Below are 9980 nucleotides of genomic sequence, written 5' to 3'. Positions count from 1 at the left end.
TGCATAGCATGCAATGGCTACATTTCATGAAATGTATCCATGAAAGCTTAAGTAGTCATTGCAAATGAGACTAATCCCTTTAATCAATAAAGGTTAAAGTTAAATCTCCTTGCGTAAGCATATGTTTTTCTAGGATTTTTAGTTCTGAAAAAAAGAGTGTTGCAATGTTTGAAAGAATCTACAAGTAATGAAGACATGAAGAAGAGCTACAAATTATCAAAGGTTCAAGAAAAAAGTTGTTATTTATTTTATTTCTAATTTTATTTTCTAGGTTATTTTTCTGTTTGTATGCTTGGGGGTTTAACCAAAAATGCCTTGAGGTTAAGAAAGTTTTTTACGGATGGATTCAGAGGGATGCATAAAATGAGCGTTGTTCAAAAGAAGTGGGCGAGTGTTTATGAAGATTGTTAGTATTTAGAATTAGGGGGTCGTTAGGAAAAATTAGACACAAATACATGTGTTGTGTTCTTAGCATAATGATTGGCGTTAATTTGTATTGTCTTATGTGGTCTTAGTGTGCTAAAATTCAATTTTTCTTGGGGGCAAGCAAAAGTCAAGTGTGGGGTATTTTGATATTTGCATATTTAATCATATAATTCATGCATTATCTTAATATTATATGTTGTATTTGTTTAAAATAATGAACAAAAGGTACTTAATTAGTTTAAAATTTCATTTGCAGCAATAAAGACATGCTCGAAAGGAAAAGGAAGCAGAATTGGCAATTGGAAGCTTGGATATGGGATTTTGAAGAAAAAGAAGAAATTGAAGAAGAATACGACGTGTTATCATTAAACAAGGCGTGTTGAGATGAAAAATCCTGATGGAATCATGCCTTGTCATACACGTGTTTTTAATGAAGAACACGACGTGTTGGGTCCTTGAACACGCCGTGTTGCATTGTTTTTTAGATTCTATTTAAGGGTCTTTTATCTTCGAAAGCCTAGCTTATGTTGGAGGTAGGCCAGAGACATCCCCAAGGAGCTGTGGATTATAGAATTCGACTAGAAAATTTTGTTTGAAGAGATCTAAGGCAAAAGCACATTCTGTTTACTTAATTCTGTTGTTTACACTATGTTTTCAAGGTTGAATTTTGTTTTTATGTTTCATTCTGCTAAAGTTATGGGCTAAACACCCTACTTTCGTTTAGAGTAGAGGATCTTATGATTATGGTTTGATTTAGTGGTTTTGGATTATATTTAATTGATTGTTTATCATGTTAAGATTGCTAAAAGAACCTTATGTGTTAATGACAATTATTTTCTATTGATTAATAAGTTTATAGAGATTGCATGAACATCTTTCTTGATTGCTTGCCACTTATGATTTTGTGACCATCAAGATTGAAAGCCTAGTGTTGTGAGTATAACTTAGGGTTAACTAGAAAATAAATAAATTAATGTGTGAGCTATATATGATGACCAACCATATATAATATAATTTAACCAACCAATTTAATTAACTATTATTATAAGTCTTGCATGATTCGAACTTAACACTAGGAAACTTATTAGTTTAATCAACAGATCATTGTTTGAATTAACTTGTTTGCTAAAGTATCATTAATAGTGAACATGAACCTAATCACATTAAAAATCGGTAATTTATGATATATTAGTCCATTTCACTTGCCATGAAATCAACCATAGGAATAAGTTAATTGAATCTAAATGGAAGTCTCTTTAATTTAATTGAATCAATTCATCTTTTGTCCTTCAATTAGTTGTTAATTGTTTCTTTGTTAAGTACTTAATTGATTGTCTAAGTTTCTAGTCTTGCAAAACTAGAGAGAAACCCCTTCTTAATAATTGTTTTAATTAGTTAACATTAGTAACAGTTTTAATTGTTTATCGTTCTTGTGTTCAATACCTTACTTACCTGCACTAAACTACAATTTGATTAGGTACACTGCCTATTGGGTGTTGGTTTTTGTTTAAGTTAGTTAGGATTAAAACTAGTATATTTCACACATATAACAACGCATACGTGGTCAACTTCCCCGATGGTGTTCAGAGCTTGAGTACGCCCCACATAGGTATTTTGTGTCGACTCGGCTGAGTTGACTCAGTGTGGTTGACCCGGATGGGTTGACTCGGTTTACTTATGGATTTGACCAGTTTAAATTAAACTTTGACCATGTTTGACCAAGGGATATTTTGGGTAATTAGAATGGTATTTGTGAAATTGGTCATTTGGGTGGATAGGTGACGGTTAGAGCTGAGATTCGGAGTCGATACCTCATCATCTTTTGTCTAGACTTTGAGGTGAGGTTTCCTCACTGTACTTATGGGTCTAAGGCACCAAGGTTGAGCCATTGGATTAGATATACTGGTTTTTGATAGTATGTTATCATGTTTTAGTGATCTATTAGATTTGTATCAATGTATATAGGATGATGTTATGCTTAGTGATCTGTAGATCTGTCTGATTGGCTGATGAATGATTATATGTGTATCTGTTATATGTGCAAATATTTGGTTGGTGGTTCAGGCTTTACTACTATGTGCATGGGCCAACGGAGTAGGGGAATTCCAACCCGATGGTTGATTGGGACCAAGGGTATTCCATCCCGAGGATGACTAGATTCGTTGTATATTGGCATTCAAGCCTTATGGTTGACTGGGCCTTGGGTATTCTAACCCGATTGTTGACTGGACCCAACATTCCACATAGGGTATTCCATCCCGAGGAATGATTGGACCCGAAGGGTGATTGGGCCTTGGGTATTCCAACCCGATGGTTGATTGTACCCGACATGTTTTTGTATATGTTATCTATTTATGTTTTGGTACTTTCGGGGAACTCACTAAGCTTTGGCTTATGGTTTTTAGGTACCATTTCAGGTACTTCTGATAATCGCAGAACGGCAAAGGCGTAACTGTACACATCCTCTGTTTTATGTACGTTTTGATCTATGGGACACTCTGATATGAAACAACACTTTGAAAATAACGATTTTGTAAACATTCTATGATTTGGGGTTGTTTAAAAAAGTTTAAATTTGTTACGATTTTCGTGGATGTTACAATTCTTTTTTTCCTATTTTCTTCATCAAAAGCATAGAGCACATTGGGATTTTCCCTCTCATCTCTCTTGCAAGTTTGTTGCTTGTTTTGGTTCTTGAGTTTGTTCTCCTTTGAAGGCTTACTTTATATAAGTCTTAAAGGATTAAGATCAACTCTATAAAAGTGAAGAACTAGCATCAACTGGTCACATTGGTGACTTGTTGAGGTGGATACATATAAAGAGATTCTTGCTTGTATCTTTTTCTTCTCCATCAACTATCAAACCTCTCCTTGAGGACTCCAAAGGTTGTTCATCTTTTAAAGCCTATATGGTTCTTGTTTTGTTTCCAATATTTGCAATTAGATCATTTATGGGAATGAAACTAGTTTTATGTTGTTCAAAATTAAAGTCTTTAGTTGCTAATCTTGTGTTTTTGGAACAATTTTTGAATAAAATCCCAATAGTTCACTGTTTCTTTTACTCACACCATATAGAGTTATGAAATTATACTAATCCTTTGAGAGACTAGAAAATGACTATGAATGGATGGATATTACACTTAGAGTTCCTGCTTCTAGTTCTACTTTTGGTTTTGGTTCTATTACAATTACTATATCTATGAAAGAGTATACTTGATTTTTAGGATACAAAAATTCACATTCATACATTGTCGCTTTTGCCGATACCTAATAGTTAGTAAATGCTTGTTATCTTTTTCCTCCAGATGGATCATCAATTCAGGTGATTCAGATCACATGATAGACAACCATCATCTCTTGTCTGATTTCCATACTCATACATCTACATCCTTCGTTACTATTGTTGATAGGCCTACCCCTCAATTCTAGGATGTCACGCCGTTGATCTTGCTTCATAAAATTCATTATCTTTTGTGTTAAGCCTCCTTAATTTCTCATTAAATTTTCTATCAATTATTAAAATTCACTGTTAATGTTTTTTTCAAGATCTATCAACAAAGCATATAATTGGTAGAAGACAAGAATATGGTGTACTTTGTGTATTTGTGTTGGATTAGGTGTCTAGAATAGTTTTTGGTGGATAAATAGGAAAGTGGATAATTACCGGGTTTAAGATTATCTTGGATTAGGGTTTTGCTAGGGTTTCGTGACTGCACTATATAAATAGCCTAAACCCTACAATTTTCGGCCACTCATTCCTTTGAAGAGCTAACCGAAAATTTGAGCCTCTCTCCTCTTCTTAGTCATCTTCCATTGCTAGTGTAGGGTGTGAACCACTAGAAGCATGACATTTGTGACGCTTGCTTTCAAGGCTTCATCAACACAAGAATTTGCATTTTTATTACTATATAACAATCAAGGTATGATTCCTTTAACCTTAATTGTGTATTTCGAAAATATGCTAGTATGTTAACGTTTTTCTATTTTGTTGTTCAAGTTGTATGTTCAATTAGAGAAAAACCAGATCAATATTTAGTGTTGCATGACCACATAGGATTATTATGTTTTGCATGATACCCATCAGTGGTATCGGAGCATAGTTTTAGTTTTCTATTGAATCGATGCAATCATTGAACTTGAACAAGAAGGAGCGAATAGAATCGTCATTTTGTTTTGCAAACACGGCGTGGTGTTCCTCCACCATGGCCTGTTGGCCTGCGAAATCGTCCTAACACGACGTGGTCATTCTTTACCACATCGTGTTGGCCAGTCAGATCCACAAAATTTGGTTTTAAAGATATCTCATGAATTAATTAGGATGATTACCTTTGATAATGTTTTAATTGTATAATACTGAATATTTGTAAAAAATAATTTGATATCCTTATCTTGAATACATGATTTTTTATTTTTTATTTAATTAATTGAGTTTTAATTTTGAAAAAAATTTAAAATATAACCTAGTATTTTTGAAAAGTTTTAAAAATACACCCTTATATTATATGTAACATTAAAAGTCTAATACTACTCTCTCTCTTTCTCTCTCTCTCTCTCTCTCTCTCTCTCTCTCTATATATATATATATATATATATATATATATATATATATATATATATATATATATATAACATCCCAAAAATCACGACTAAAATTTTCTTTTAAAACATTACTAAAACCATATTCATAAAAACCGTATCATAAATCATAACATAATTTCATAGCATTAATTCGAAATACAAACTTATTATCAGAGTAAAACATCCCAGGTTAGCTGACTATGGTGTGTGCACTGCAATCTTCCCGAGCTACTCCTTTGAAAATTGAGTACCTGAAACCAAAAACTGAAACTGTAAGCACGAAGCTTAGTGAGCTCCCCCAAACTACCACATACCATACAATAACATATAAAACACATACAGGGCCTTGCCCACTGCATCGGACCGAGGTCCGGACTAACTGGGGCCTTGCCCCCTGCATCAGACAGAAGTCCGGAAACTGACTGGGACCTTGTCCCCTGCATCAGACCGAAGTCCGGACTAACTGGGGCCTTGGCCCCTGCATCGGACCGAAGTCCAGAAACTGACTGGGACCTTGTCCCCTGCATCAGACCGAAGTTCGGACTAACTAGGGCCTTGCCCCTGCATCGGACCGAAGTCCGGAAACTGACTGAACATAGCATAGCATAACATATCAACTAGCATAAACACATATACTGCATACTGCATCGGGCTGTACCCCGGAACACATAACACATAACACATAGCACATAAATCCTGTCTGAGCCATGAAGGCATCAAACATACTAACTACTGCATCGGACCGAAGTCTGGAAACTACTGCTAACTGAACGGGTCGGTATTGTGGCCTTAGACACGTTCCTACTGGAAGGAAACTCACCTTGTAAACTGGTTGCTGAGTGTATGGATCTGGAAGCTACCTGCTGCTGCTCCGATATCTCCCCGGCTACAATTCCACAAATACACTCAATCAAATACTAATAACTGCATTGGGGTAAAATGACTCTTTTACCCCTGGCTAAAGTCAACTCTCCCGGTCAAAGTCAACTTACAGTTGACCTGACTCGCCGAGTTGGGCCGCCAACTCGCCGAGTCCCTACTCTCACTTCTCAACCCTGCTTGCTGCTACTCGTCGAGTATGGCATCAACTCGACGAGTTCCCTTTCGATTCCAAAACTCAGGCTATCTACATCTGTCTCGCCGAGTTATATGAACAACTCGACGAGTTGTTCTTGAATCTATGAAGATTGCCTTAGACTCGCCGAGTTGTATGAACAACTCGTCGAGTCCCTCCATTACTGAGTCTAACCTCTGGATCACTGAGTCCATTCTACTACTCACTGATCCCCACTCGGAATCACTCAAAGGGGAAAAATCGGGAATTCACAGCTCGACTCGCCAATTCCGAAGAAAGACTCATCGAGTCGCAAGCATGCAGATACTAAAAACTCGATTCTGCTTGAATCCAGTGCATATAACTTATAGATCTGGGCTTCTTATGCTCGAGTAACACGTAAAGATTCTATCTTTACGTGTCCATAAACATCCATGGAGATTAAAAGGCTCAAAAGACATAATAAAGGCTAGATCTAAGGTTCTCATGCAAGGCAACTTCGAAAAGGAGATAGATCAGGGCTCTACAACTCTTAAATGAACAGATCTAGGGATATCTCAACCCAATAAGGCATCCATACAACTATAAAGCTTGGAAAATACATTAAACTAGCCTTAGAGGTGTTCTAATGGAGGTTTTAGGCACAAACAGGATAATTTCGGGACATACCTCAATGAACTCTTACTTTGGCCTTGGATCTTTGCTCTACACTCCCTCTATTAGGTCCTTTCTTCTTCTTCTTCTTCAATCCTTCAAAAATCCACACCAAAACACTTTAATCATACAAGGAATGGTTTAGGGCTTCTCACAAGCTCTCTAAGGGTGAAGGAGGCGAGTTGGGGCACATACCATTGCTTAAATAGTGAGAAAACCCGAGGATTTAGGGTTCTCTTTGCTCAGAACAGACTCACCGAGTCACCTTGGCCGACTCGCCGAGTCGGTCGCTTACACCTCGACCCAGATCCCGCTCGGACTCGCCGAGTGCCTCCTTGGACTCACCGAGTCTCCCCTTAAAATTGGGGTTTTCTTTCTTTTCTTGAGTTTCCAAACTTTGGGTGTTACAACTCTCCCCCACTTAAACTAAACTTCGTCCTCGAAGTTTGCTACGATCCACCGACTGCGATCTGCCTCCAATACCCCACCGCTCATTCTAACACCAGTTGCCTACCTTCGCGGGCCTTCCGCTCAGTCATTCAGACTAATGACAATCCTTCTCGGGTCCATCCTGACCCTGAACATTCTGGAAATGTAACACACTCAACCGACAATCTTTCCGATACTCTCCAAATACTGCATTGACCCCGTACGGGTTCACCCCTTCTTTCCTTGCACGATTTCCTTGCCTTCCCAAGGCGATGCTCCATAACTACCTACCTCTTCCGTCACTGTGAAGACCCTGTCTCCACCAAATCTATTACTCCCGCTACTCCCAGTACGGGTCATTGACGCCAATATCCACTGGGCATTCTTTCTACTACCATTTGATGTCGCGCACCCCAAAAACATCTGACTGAATCCTACCATACGCTGCATACTCGCACTGCTACTAACTAAAATTTCTGCTATTCCAAATCTGGCTTCCGGATGAACTGAGACCACCCAAGTCCAATTAATAAGGTTGAACTTGCAGTCCGATACAAAATTAATTTTGCCCAAAAATACTACAAACATCTGAAACACTGAACTGCCCGGAACACTAAACTGCCTGAAGCACTTAACTGCCTGAAACATTGAACTGCCTGAAACACTGGACTGCCTGCAACACTGAACTGCCTGAAACACTGAACTTCCTGAAACACTGAACTGCCTGCAACACTGAACTGCCTGCAACACTGAACTGCCCGCAACACTGAACTGCCTGAAACACTGAACTACCTGAAACACTGAACTCCCTGAAACACTGAACTCCCTGAAACACTGGACTACCTGAAACACTGAACTGCTTGAAACACTGAACTGCCTGAACGAAACCTTCTTTAGAACTAGCTTCCACTAATCATCCTGTTACCGTGGTCCTAACGACCTCCCCATCCAACCGACCGGTTCCAATCGTCAACAAATCCAAGACTATAATAATGGCTCCCAGGCTAATGGTAGCCCTTAACATACATGAATCCCAATGGTTCACTGCTTCCCTGATCTCATGACTGTGTTGACGATCCATCTGTTGCATGGCTGGCTCAACCATGACTAAACTCTGGAAAATTCGAAATCCAACCCGTGGACTTCTAGATGCTCGCTGCTGCACACGAACTAGTGGGTACTACTGCTTCCCCCCCCCCCCCTTTTGCGTCCAGATAACGCGCTCATGCTGTCTACTAACCTGGCGAATGCTACGGCTACACCCGTAGACCTACAACTTCCTAATACTGTTTGGCTGCTAGTGAACGCTACGACTACCTCCGTAGGCTTACATCACTCTACTACTATCTGACTGCTAGTGAATTCTACGGCTACCCCCCACAGGCATACAACACTACTACTACTATCTGGCTGCTAGTGAATGCTACGGCTACCTCCGCAGGCTTTCATCACTCTACTACTATCTAACTACTAGTGAATGCTACGGCTACCCCCGTAGGCTTACAACACTACAACTACTATCTGGCTGCTAGTGAATGCTACGGCTACCTCCGCAGGCTTACATCACTCTACTACTACTATCTTACTGCTTACCAGTCACTATTCCGAGGACTTCCTGACTATCCCTATCTCTGCTAGCAATTCCTCATCGTGACTTCTCAACATCAGTCCTCAATCATCAGATTCTACATTTACCTCAACATCTTATATCCTTGGTGAAATTAGCGTTCCGTCGAGGAATTCTTCGACTTAGTCCCCAAACCAACCGTCTACTAATCCAGAACATGAAACTAACATTAGGAAGTTTCCAAACTTCCAACTCCTGAATCCACACAGCCCTATATGCTGTCTCTACCACTGACTACTAACACGGGAACATCTCTTGCTAACCTTTCTCCAGATCCTTCTTCTGACTCGATAGAGTCCTATCGGTGGTCCTCCAACCTGGATTCCCAATTAGCTACTAACCATATCAATTACATGAACTAACTGCTGGGAAGTTCCCCAAACTCCCAATTCTGAACTCCTTGATCCACCCATTGCTATGCTACTATCCTTTCTTTTCAAGGATTGCGTATTCATTCCAGGTCAGCGTGCTCTTGCCCTCGCATACTCAGAGGGTTCTCCCCCACTTCGATCCTGCACACACCTCGCCGCTCAATGAATAGAAATCCAAATCCTTGCTACCATTCCATAATTAATCTACTGAGGAATCCCACGCTTACCACAGCTAGGGATCTAACCACTCCATTTCTAAAACTTATACAGCTCCGAACTAGCGAGACATACCGAGTCCCTCCAAAGCATGCTATAGATACCGCACCCTAAGTAACCTTCTACAATAGAACCCATCCCCTAACTACTATCCAAATATCCAAGGTATGCAGATGGCATATAACTCGATCACAATCAAACCGTTCAAAATGAAATGCTCATACCGATAATGATGCAGAACCATAACAATATAATCAAAACATAAGCTGATAGAAAGAGGAAGATTCATACCCACATCCTGCTCTAAAGAACCCCCAAATCCTCCTTCCTTCTGAGGCCTCCGATGATACTGAAGCTGCTCCTCCCACTAAGCGGGGCAATTTTCCCTGACATGACCAGGCTGATCACAACGATGGCATAACTCTACTCCTATTGTGCATTCTTGGCATCTATGACCCTTCCATCCGCATCTGCCGCACTTAGACTTGCTACGCATGTCAGCCCATGCTCCCTTCTTCCTCATGCAACCATCTCGACCCTACGGGCCCCTGACACCAACTACGACAGTATCCGACTACCCATCCTGCCGAACTAGACCGAAAGACCGCATCCTCTTCCTTAGCTGA

Source organism: Lactuca saligna, chromosome 8 (genome assembly GCF_052625555.1).
Source record: "Lactuca saligna cultivar CGN05327 chromosome 8, ASM5262555v1, whole genome shotgun sequence".
In the NCBI taxonomy this organism is placed as follows: Eukaryota; Viridiplantae; Streptophyta; class Magnoliopsida; order Asterales; family Asteraceae; genus Lactuca; species Lactuca saligna.
This window is presented reverse-complemented; position numbering follows the sequence as displayed.